We start from the raw sequence: 12933 nt of genomic DNA, 5'->3' as shown, positions 1-12933 counted from the left end.
TGCTGCCATACCTTGTCCATATACTGCGTACAGGGTAAGGAAACCATTGTCAATTTGTATTTGTGAATTTGGGTGAACTATTCCTTTAAACAAAAGTCAGATTTTGGTTCAGCTGAGATAAAGAAGAATATAAAAGAGGAATGGACTACTGTCCTATTATAAACATTCAGGTTGACCTAGGCCTCAGCAGAAGCCTGGTGTCGGAGTTAACAATCTCCTGGATGAAAACCATGTAGTGGGCCACCTGGGTGTAGACTGCAGGGAAGACTTCTCTACCTCAGCTTTTCCTGAAACTCGTGATTCCCATCTAGACAAACTGACCAGCAGAGAGACATACAAAAGGCCCACCAGAGTCCCCCTGTAAAGTGGACAAGATAAACCACAAGTAAGACTGTGTTTTCCTTAAAGTGATGCAGCACCTGACAGGTGTCCTTTCCACCCTCCCAGAACCCAGCATACATGTTGGAGGTGAGAACAGGATACGCTTCCAGGCAAGCACACTACTTAATGAGGGGCACTCTCAGCTGCTGCAGGATCTTATCGGCAAGCAACAGTCCTGGAGAACATGAGAGAGTGACCGAGAGAGCGAGAGAGGGGGTAAACATTGGGTTAAAAGATAAAGTAAGGGATCTAGAGTACAAAAAATTAAGAAGGAGAGAGAGTGGGAGGAGAACAAGAATAGGGGGATGAAGAAAAGCTAGCAGCACCTGGGCATAACATCAACTGGTTATCCAGTAGATTAGTAAGAATGGCTCACCCCTTGCCTTTTTCCCTTTATCCAGATTACAACCTCTCACTTTTGGTTAATTGAAAATGGAACCATTTTCAAAATATCGCCCTTTATAAAACATAAAGGTTGCAATTCCAGTTTCATCCCCCAGAAAAGACAGAACAAATACTACCACAAATATTATTATTAAAGTCAAATATACTAATTGATTTAAAAAACAAACATGATTTATGGATTTATTTTAATTTTAGGCAATTATCTTTGTTAATGATATTAGGAATGGTGGAGTTGTGTCACACGTGCAGTTAACAAAAATATATGGGAAATGTTTGTGCTATCAATAATTACAACCAACTTTTTGCAGCATTACTGTGAAAATGGAAGGAGGCAAGTGGAAGAAGATAGGGAACTTATTTGTCTGCCCAACATCTACAAAAAATATTTTTGTCATAAATCGACAAATATAATATAAATGTTGACAGCGGTGCCATACAGGTTGCAAAAAAAACATGGTTTATGAACTGATACACAAAACAATGCTTAATTCAAAACTTGTGTTTTCAATTTAAATTATTATACAAAATTATTGCACCCAACAGAATGTTATGTATATGAGGCATACAACCAACCCCCTCTGCTCTGCAGATTTTGCTGCGATGAGACAGATTCATTAGATCACTTATTCTTGTATTGCCCCTATGCATTTAGTTTCTGTTCAGGAATGGCTGAAAAATCACATTGACCTAAAAGTAAATGTTTTTGGAACACATCACATATGACATTTTACATGTGAAATCTTGTGAAAACGTGTTTTTGGGAAACTTCACATTTGACATGTGACAATGTGTTTTTGGAACAAATCACATGACATTTTACACGTGAAAACATGTTTTTGGAACACTTCACATGAGATCATGTTTTCACATGCGCTTACATTTGATCATGTGTAGTTTCATGTTATTACAGTTTATCACATTAACTTCAACATAAGATCACGTGAAACACATGATCAAGTAAAATCTATGTGTTTTTTTCCGTAACGGTGAGGACCATGTTAGAAGACATTTGTTTTACCAGTCGTCAGGACGTCACGTGACGGTCCCAAATTGTTGCAATCCATTATAAGTAAAGTAATTAAATGGTATGGTGGTTTTAAGGTAAGTGGTAGGCTGACATGACCCAACCTGGGATTAGAACTCACAACCTCTGGATTTGAGGTGCACTGAGCTTTCTGCTGTGCTACAAAGTCTATAGCATTCCATTGCACATTCATTACCTGTAATACATCTCTGCACTTAGCAAAAGAGTGCCATCTACACTGCTATTTTACTCATCAGTTAATCTTCTCTCACCATTGATTCCATTTACTTATTTCAGTAATTTGAGGGTTTTCTGTATAGTTGTCTAATGTTGGTGGGGGCATATTATTCTGTTTCAATGTTACTCCTGAATAACTAGGATAAATATAATCCCTTTTTTGTTGTATTTATAACAATGCTGAGATTCACCTTTGAAGTCCAAAGTGTTGGAAAACAATGGAAATCAGTTATTGACATAGACATAATGGAGTAGCAAAAATATCAGAATGCCATGAACTATGAAGTTCTGAGTTCAAATCCCTGATAAGGACAAGTTGAATAATAATTACTGTATCAATAAACATACAAAATGTAGTCATGTATATGTGTCAGCTATGTAATTTGGAAACACTATGTTAAAAGCACTGTGTGTGTGTGTGTGTAGCATAATGACCATTTTTTTACGAGTTCACATGTGAAATCGTGATTTTTCACACAACAAAACCATGTGGTTATTCCTTAAGGGTAGTTTACAACCATAGTTAATGTATTTATCCACTATACAGACAAACCAGGCAAGGCTGTACATTGTCTCCTCTTGTTTTATTTCTCATGAAAACCATTAACCTGGAATTCTATTGAAGAATTGTATGAGTATGTTAACCTTCTATCCTTATGATATATTATTGACGGTTGAAAATCCAGAAACCTATTTGAAGGCTGTGATAAACAGACAGAGTTTCAGGGCGACCGAGAGATCAGCAGGAGCCTGGGTGTTGGAGTGAATTGTCTGCTGGATGAAGTCCATGAAGTGTGCCATGCAAGTGTAGACTCCAGGGAAGCCTTCCTAAGCACAAACATTGCAATGCCTTAAAACTCACAAAGTTTAGTTTAGTTAGTTTATTTATTTAGCACATAAAAAAGAAAACATCATACATAAAAAAGATCAAACGTTACATTATAAACTCAAGATCAAACTAAATAATGAATATAGAAAATCGATTAACAAGATATTACATGAAAAACAAACAGAAAGGTAAGACATGAAGAGAGAGTGAAGAGTAAAATGATACAAATAGGGATGGTACTGCTGTGAAAGGTAGTTGTGAGGACTGGGCTTGGGCCAAAAGGTACTGTTTTAATAGTTGTGTTTTTTAAACTGTTAATGGACATGTGATTCGTCAGATGTCCAGGTTGGTTATTTCAAAACAGTGGTCGTCGTGTATTAGTGAGAATTGTCCTTGGGTTGACCAGTAAAATGCAGCATGAAGATGATTAGCAGATCTGGTCACATGACAGCTGCCGCCATAAACAACATGCCAGGAAATTAATCACTCGTCAAGTGCATAAACAGAATGAGACTGAGTGTAAGGGCTCCAGTAAACTAAGTTTGAAATTGCCCTCCAGCCCATGGTATAAGAGCCGTAACACACCCTCTCGGTTCAGCATTGTGCAAAAATTATAACGAAACTGAGATTTACATAGCACAAGCCTCTTTGTTCTCTAACAGCTATTTGTTTTTTAAGGTCCAAAAACAAAGCAATTGGGTAGCAAACGCATAAACTGCGAGTGTATGTCACGTCTGGCTGCATAGCAAATGGCCCAAGACAATGCCTAACACAGGCGGTTGGTGGCACCTTAATTGGGGAGGACAAGCTTGTGGTAATGGCTGGAGCGGAATAAGGGGAATGGTATCAAATACATTGAACACATGGTTTACATTTGTTTGATTCCATTCCATTTACTCTGTTCCAGCCATTATTATGAGCCGTCCTCCCATCAGCAACCTCCTGTGATGCCCAAAAACCAGAGGTGTGGACTCTAGTCACATGACTTGGACTCGAGTCAGACTCGAGTCACAAATATGACTCGACTTTGACTTTAACACCAATGACTCGTGACTTGACTTGGACTTGAGCCTTATGACTCGGCCTGACTTGATACCCTCCCCAAGCCCAAATATAAAAAATTATGCTATTAAAAAAGTGTGCAGCGCATCAACTCTTCATTTAATGGATTATATTTTGAACTGTACAGCAGCCAATCAAATTGTACCAGCTGAGAAAAAGTTGTGCGTGGCAGTGCAGAGGAACATCGATGGGTGAATTCAGATGGAGCACTTGGAAAGATGATACCCCAAATTATTATTTTTGGATATAAAGACGACGCTGTATCAAGAAAAAACTGATTCCAACTTGCAAAACATGCGGGAAGAAAATTACAGACGGAGGCGTAACAATTTTCAACTTTGTTCTACATTTGAAGCTGCACGAAGAACGGTAAGTCGTGGCTAATATAGCAGACAGCTACATATTTTATTACTTTACTGGTGTATCGTGTAGGCTAACGTAACGTTAAATCAATGAGCCTCCACATAGTCGGTCAGTGCGGGAACGTGATCATTGCACCCAAGATTGAGCTACAACTGGCTAGGCAGTTGGTAGCCTAAATCCTGCTGGATGTTACTGCTGTTCCTAAAACCATTGACATACATTAGCCTACTGTAACAACACAGAGAGAGAGTGTGTGTGTGTGTGTTAAGGTTGGGAGATTGGGTACAAGCCTACAACGCCCAATTGCGCCCTATAGCGATCTTTGATCACTATTGGGGGGGTCTTTCTCATGGCTACCCATGTATTTCCATGGAAATATAATGTTAATAGAACATCAATCAAATGTATTTATAAAGCCCTTTTTACATCAGCCAATGTCACTAAGTGCTATACAGAAACTCAGCCTAAAACCCCAAATTATAAGCAAGGTGGCTCGGAAAAACTCTGTAGAACGGCAGGAACCTAGAAAGAAATCTAGAGAGGAACCAGGCTCTGAGGGGTGGCCTCTTCTGGCTGTGCTGGGTGGAGATTATAACAGTACATGGCCAAGATGTTCAAACGTTCTTAGAACGTTCAACGTTTAAGTGCACATGGGGACAAAGATCGTACTTTTTGGAGAAATGTCCTCTGGTCTGATGAAACAAAAATTGAACCGGCGGCAGGGTAGCCTAGTGGTTATTGTTTAGAGCTTTGGACTAGTAACCGGAAGGTTGCAAGTTCAAACCCCTGAACTGACAAGGTACAAATCTGTCGTTCTGCCCCTCAACAGGCAGTTAACCCACTGTTCCTAGGCTGTCATTAAAAATAAGAATTTGTTCTTAACTGACTTGCCTAATTAAATAAAGGTAAAATAAAATTTAAAAAATAATGACCATTGTTATGTTTGGAGGAAAAAGCGGGACGCTTGCAAGCCAAAGAACACTGTCCCAACTGTGAAGCACAGTGATGGCAGCATCATGTTGTGGGCATCATGAGGAAGGGAAATTATGTGGATATATTGAAGCAACATCTCAAGACATCAGTCAGGAATTTAAAGCTTGGTCACAAATGGGTCTTCCAAATGGACAATGACCCCAAGCATACTTCCAAAGAGGTGGAAAAATGGCTTAAGGATAACAAAGTCAAGGTATTGGAGTGGCCATCACAAAGCCCCGACCTCAATCCTATAGAACATTTGTGGGCAGAACTGAAAAAGCATGTGCGAGCAAGGAGGCCTACAAACCTGACTCAGTTACACCAGCTCTGTCAGGAGGAATGGGCCAAAATTCACCCAACTTATTGTGGATGGCTACCCGAAATATTTGACCCAAGTTAAACAATTTAAAGGCAATGCTACCAAATACTAATTGAATACATGTAAACGTCTGACTCACTGGGAATGCGATGAAAGAAATAAAAGCTGAAATAAATAATTACCTCTACTATTATTCTGACATTTCCCAGTCTTAAAATAAAGTGGCGATCCTAACTGACCTAAGACAGGGAATTTTTACGATGATTAAATGTCAGAAATTATGAAAAACTGAGTTTAAATGTAATTGGCTAAGATGTAAGATGTATGTAAACTTCTGACTTCAACTGTATTTAGCTGTTGTTGTTGCCTGTTTCGCATGTTATTTTGACATTAATACATGTCACATACAGCGGGGCAAAAAAGTATTTAGTCAGCCACCAATTGTGCAAGTTCTCCCACTTAAAAATATGAGAGAGGCCTGTAGTTTTCATCATAGGTACACTTCAACTATGACAGACAAAATGAGAAAACAAATCCAGAAAATCACATTGTAGGATTTTTTATGAATTTATTTGCAAATTATGGTGGAAAATAAGTATTTGGTCAATAACAAAAGTTTATCTCAATACTTTGTTATATACCCTTTGTTGGCAATGACCGAGGTCAAACGTTTTCTGTAAGTCTTCACAAGGTTTTCACTCACTGGTATTTTGGCCCATTCCTCCATGCAGATCTCCTCTAGAGCAGTGATGTTTTGGGGCTGTTGCTGGGCAACACGGACTTTCAACTCCCTCCAAAGATTTTCTATGGGGTTGAGATCTGGAGACTGGCTAGGCCACTCCAGGACCTTGAAATGCTTCTTACGAAGCCACTCCTTCGTTGCCCGGGCGGTGTGTTTGGGATTATTTTCATGTTGTAAGACCCAGCCACGTTTCATCTTCAATGCCCTTGCTGATGGAAGGAGGTTTTGACTCAAAATCTCACGATACATGGCCCCATTCATTCTTTGCTTTACACTGATCAGTCGTCCTGGTCCCTTTGCAAAAAAACAGCCCCAAAGCATGATGTTTCCACCCCCATGCTTCACAGTAGGTATGGTGTTCTTTGGATGCAACTCAGCATTCTTTGTCCTCCAAACACGACGAGTTGAGTTTTTACCAAAAAGTTATATTTTGGTTTCATCTGACCATATGACATTCTCCCAATCTTCTTCTGGATCATCCAAATGCTCTCTAGCAAACTTCGGACGGGCCTGGACATGTACTGGCTTAAGCAGGGGGACACGTCTGGCACTGCAGGATTTGAGTCCCTGGCGGCGTAGTGTGTTACTGATGGTAGGCTTTGTTACTTTGGTCCCAGCTCTCTGCAGGTTATTCACTAGGTCCCCCCGTGTGGTTCAGGGATTTTTGCTCACCATTCTTGTGATCATTTTGACCCCACGGGGTGAGATCTTGCGTGGAGCCCCAGATCGAGGGAGATTATCAGTGGTCTTGTGTGTCTTCCATTTCCTAATAATTGCTCCCACAGTTGATTTCTTCAAACTAAGCTGCTTACCTATTGCAAATTCAGTCTTCCCAGCCTGGTGCAGGTCTACAATTTTGTTTCTGGTGTCCTTTGACCGCTCTTTGGTCTTGGCCATAGTGGAGTTTGGAGTGTGACTGTTTGAGGTTGTGGACAGGTGTCTTTTATACTGATAACAAGTTCAAACAGGTGCCATTAATACAGGTAACGAGTGGAGGATAGAGGAGCCTCTTAAAGAAGAAGTTACAGGTCTGTGAGAGCCAGAAATCTTGCTTGTTTGTAGGTGACCAAATACTTATTTTCCAACATAATTTGCAAATAAATTCATAAAAAATCCTACAATGTGATTTTCTGGATTTTTTTTCTCATTTTGTCTGTCATAGTTGAAGTGTACCTATGATGAAAATTACAGGCCTCTCTCATCTTTTTAAGTAGGAGAACTTGCACAATTGGTGGCTGACTAAATACTTTTTTGCCCCACTGTAACAGTTTGCAAACTATGTAAAAAAACAACAACATTGAGTTAATAAAGCCCCGCTCTGGATAAGAGCGTCTGCTAAATGACTTAAATGTAATGTAAAATGTAAAGCAGCATAGCTCCAAAATGCAGGTGTTTCAGCCTAGCTTAGTGTTTTTTGTTGTGGTGAGGTAGCCAGTGGAAAATACAGAGCTTAAGGGTTGGTAATGTTCTCTAGTTGCGTTGTGATTGGCTCAGTGTTCTGTCACTTATGGGGACGCTACATCACTGCAAAATCTACAGGTAGAGATCTAAAATTCAAGCCCCCTGGGTGCCGACATAGATGCACATTAAAAGTGCCCGTCCAAGAAGGCTCAAGGTCATTGGCCACAGAAAAAATTACGTCAAATCACATTATCTACCGTAGCTTTGATTGGACTGATCATGTGAACATCATACTTTCAAAATCTTGCAAGTTCAAACCCCTGAGCTGACAAGGTACAAATCTGTCGTTCTGCCCCTGAACAGGCAGTTCCTAGGCCGTCATTGAAAATAAGAATTTGTTCTTAACTGACTTGCCTAGTTAAATAAAGGTTAAAAAAATGTGTACGCCGTGGAACTCTCCACTGCGGTCCCATCGATGTGGGTAGGGGTCTGCTGTTTCCTGAAGTCCACGATCAGCTCCTTTGTTTTGTTGACGTTGAAGGACAGGTTATTTTCCTGGCACCACTCCACCAGGGCCCTCACCTCCTCCCTGTAGGCTGTCTCATCATTGTTGGTGATATAGCCTGTTTCACTGTTGCGTCACCTGCATACTTGATGATTGAGTTGGAGCCATGCAGTCATGGCTCCAGCCTACTGTTCTGACTTGGTGGTGAACATGTAGCCTATACTTTAAAGAAATGTCATCATCGAATGTTGTTAGAGCTTTCATTGTTCCCTTACAGTGCATACGGAAAGTATTCAGACCCCTTGACTTTCTCCACATTTTGTTACATTACAGCCTTATTCTAGAACAGATTAAATAGTTTTTTCTTCTTCTCATCAATCAATACACAATACCCCATAATGACAAAGCAAAAACAGGTTTTAAGAAATTTTAGTAAAAAACAAAATGACTGAAATTTCACATTTACATAAGTATTTAGACCCTTTACTCAATACTTTGTTGAAACACGTTTGACAGCGATTATAACCTAGAGTATTCTTCGGTATGACGCTACATGCTTGGGATGCCTGTATTTGTAGATTTCTCCCATACTTCTCTGCAGATCTTCTCTAGGTCTGTCAGGTTGGATTTTAAGCGTCACTCTACAGCTATTTCCAGGTCTCTCCAGAGATATTAGATTGGGTTCAAGTCCGGACTCTGGCTGGACTACTCAAGGACATTCAGAGACTTGTCCCGAAGCCACTCTTGCATTGTTTTAGCTCTTTGCTCAGGGTCTGTTGGAAGATGAACCTTCACCCCCGTTTGAGGTTATGAGCACTCTGGAGCAGGTTTTCATCAAGGAGCTCTCTGTACTTTCCCTCTGTCCTGACTAGTCTCCCAGTCCATGCAGCTGAAAAACATCCCCATAGCATGATGCTGCCACCACAATGCTTCACCGTAGGGATGGTGCCTGGTTTCCTCCAGACGTGACGCTTGGTATTCAGACCAAAGAGTTCAATTTTGGATTCATCAGGCCAGAGAATCTTGTTTCTCATGGTCTGAGAGTCCTTAGGTGCCTTTTGGCAATTACCAAGTGGGCTGTTATGTGCCTTTTACTGAGGGGTGGCTTCCGTCTGGCCACTCTACCATAAAGGCCTGATTGGTGGAGTGCTGCAGAGATGGTTGTCTTTCTGGAAGTTTATCCCATCTCCACAGAGGAACTCTGAGCTCTGTCAGCGTCACCATCGGGTTCTTGGTCACTTCCCTGACCCAGGCCCTTGTCCCTCGACTGCTCAGTTTGGCCGGGCAGCCAGCTCTAGGAAGAGTCTTGGTGGTTCCAAACTTCTTCCATTTAAGAATGATGGAGGTCACTGTGTTCTTGGGGACCTCCAATGCTGCAGACATTTTTTGGTACCCTTCCCCAGATCTGTGCCTCGACACAATCCTGTCCCTTAGCTCTACGGATAATTCCTTCGACCTCATGGCTTGGTTCTTGCTCTGACAAGCACTGTCAACTGTGGGACCTTCCAAATCATGTCCAATCAAATGAATTTACCACAGGTGGGCTCCAATCAAGTTGTAGAAACATCTCGAGGATGATCAATGAAAACAGGACGAACCTGAGATCAATTTTGAGTCTCAAAACAAAGGGTCTGAATATTTATGTAAATAAGGTATTTCATTGTGTTTTGTTTGTATGTTTGTTTAGGTGTATCGTTTAACTACTCTCAGGTTCTAATGAGAGCGGGCTTCAGGGATGGGGGTCTAGAGACCAGAGTAGGGGATGGATTTGATCTCCGATTTCATGCACAAGATAATTTTTTTATGTATCACATGATAACACTACAGCTAACAAGTTGGAATGTTAATGGGATAAATGGCCAAAATAAACGAGTGGTTTGCTTAGATGACTTTTGTAGACATAACATTGATGTTATATTTATTCAAGCGTCCCACCTAAAAGAATCTCATGCCCAAAGATTTGAAAACAGACATTATTATGGGGCGGCAGGGTAGCCTAGTGGTTAGAGCGTTGGACTAGTAACCGAAAGGTACAGATCTGTCGTTCTGCCCCTGAACAGGCAGTTAACCCACTGTTCCTAGGCCGTCATTGAAAATAAGAATTTGTTCTTAACTGACTTACCTAGTAAAATAAAGGTAAAAATTAAAAAATTATGTTGCAGCGTCATCCTCTGTTGATTCCAAAACTCGCGTCTCCCTCGTCAGAAGACATAGTTTAACACGGATATGGCAGTGATGATGATAGGATGTCATATATCAAAACTGTAATCTCAGGTAAGAAAATTGCTTTCATATCAGTATATGCGCCAACATAGTATGATCCTACATTTTATTAGAATCTAATGGACTTGCTGGCAAATATTACAGATTTTTCTCCGATCAAATGATTGCCGTTTTATCGTATTTGGACCCCTCTGGCTACCAATCTCAAACAGCTCCCACACCTGTGTCAGTGGTATTTAACAACCTGGTCAAGGATTTTAATCTCACTGATATCTTCCGATTTGTCAATCCTACATCTAGGCAATTTAGTTTTTACTCTGCTAGACATCAATTCTACTCCAGAATAAATTATATTCCTTTTTCCGGCACTGCATATGCAGATATTCATAATGCAACAATATGCCCACGTCCATTTCTGATCATAGTTTCAATATAATATTATTAAAGAACAATCAATTTTGTACTTTATTTGAAAAACAACTCGATGTTTATCTAACACAGAATGTTTGGTCTGTTGAAAATATCCTATGGATGTCACGACTTCTGCCGAAGTCGATACCTCTCCTTGTTCGGGCGGTGCTCGGCGGTCGACGTCGCCGGTCTTCGAGCCATCGTCGATCCATTTTTAATTTGTCTTGTCTTGTTTTTCCACACACCTGGTTCTCATTTCCCTCAACATGTGTTGTGTATTTAACCCTCTGTTTCCCCCATGTCTTTGTGTGATATTGTTTATTCTTTTTCATGTTATGTGCACGGTAGTTTGTTGCGCTGGGTTATGTTAACCCGTATTGTTATTTCGTGTTCACTTTGCCGTGTGCTTTTGGTTCGCCTCATTAAAAGGCTCCGTTGGCTACAATTATATCTGCTCTCCTGCACCTGACTCTCTTACAGCCATTTACGCATACCTGACAATGGAACTCTATAACGGAATTTATTAGGAACTTCTCAGTGTCATTTACATCTCACCTTAATAAAGCCAGAATGAGAACAATTAACAAACTAGAAACATATTTGGATAATCAGGAACGAGAACAACACAACTCTTACTCTGATGACAAAAAGAAAAGGATAGATGTAGTCAAGTTAGAACTTCATTCTTTGTTCAGACATAGGGCAGCATTCTTAATTCATCGAACCAGACAGAACTATTATTTTAATGGGGCTAAACATAGTTATATTTTCGCAATGAGACCCAGAAACAGGGAGACATGCTCCAATATTACAGCTATTAAAGCACATAAATGATTGTTAACTAATCCTTTGCTAATCATTGCGGGTTGGTTCTTTTTTACTCTACTCTATGTAAATCTGATATTACTTTGGATAAATATGCCTCAGCTGAATTTGTCCTTACCTTTCCAATGAAGATTCACAATCCCTTGGGAAACCCATTTCAATGGACAAACTTAAAAAGGCACTAACAAAGATGAAAAAAAGGTATATCCTCTGGTTTGGATGGGATTCCCCCAGATTTCTACCTTCCCTTTTGGGATAAATTAGGCCAATTTGCTGAAAAGGAATTGTTTCATAATAATGTAAACTCTGCAATGATTGAGGTACGTCCGAAGCCCAATAAAGATCACACTCTAACTGGTAACTGTAGACCTTTGTCGTTGTTGTGCTCTGAGGTTAAATTGTATGCTAAAGTTCTCTCAGCCCGTTTAGAATCTTATATGACTACACTAGTGCATCACGACCAGACAGTGTTTATTAACCCTTATGTGGTGTTCATGGTTTTGTTATTCACCAAATGTTTGTGGGTCAGATGGACCCACAACATTATTGGGTTTTTAAAACAATACAGCCATAACAATTTACGTGAAAATACATAATACTTAGATCTTGACTTATATCAATTACAAGCAATATAGACAGCATACATGGTTAATATTTGCCATTTACCTCTGCTTGATCACATTGCTTGTAATTGTAAACAAAACTCACTTATAATAAAGACATGGGTGGACAAACATTGCAGTGCTTCCTCCTGTTGCTACCGGCTGCAATCTAGGAATTTTACTAACATCTCACTCACTCACTCACTCACTCACTCACTCACTCACTCACTCACTCACTCACTCACTCACTCACATAGATAGTTACAGCAGGCCAAGGTAGGAGAGTCAGACACACACACATGCAACAACATCACTCACACTTACTTCCACTATTAGAGTTGTTGGTTCTGTGGGTCGGGCGGATGGGGCACCAGCATCCTCCTCCTAAATCCTCCTCACAATGATTGCAGAAGCTGGGGTCCTTGGGATATGTTTCCTCCTCTGGATTTGAAGTCTTACCAATGCCTGCTGTTCCTGGCCACATATTCTCCCATCCATATTCCACCTTTTTGCCTTTCTTTGGCACATAGGATACTAGGGACATGTCGGCCGTGAACACAAACTTAGAGGAATTGATAGGCTTGTTCCGTGTATTCAACAGCTGAGGTAGGATTAGTGGAATTTAATTC

This window comes from Oncorhynchus masou, chromosome 15, assembly GCF_036934945.1.
Source record: "Oncorhynchus masou masou isolate Uvic2021 chromosome 15, UVic_Omas_1.1, whole genome shotgun sequence".
In the NCBI taxonomy this organism is placed as follows: domain Eukaryota; kingdom Metazoa; phylum Chordata; class Actinopteri; order Salmoniformes; family Salmonidae; genus Oncorhynchus; species Oncorhynchus masou.
The sequence above is the reverse complement of the archived record's forward strand: the minus strand, read 5'-3'. Positions refer to the sequence as shown.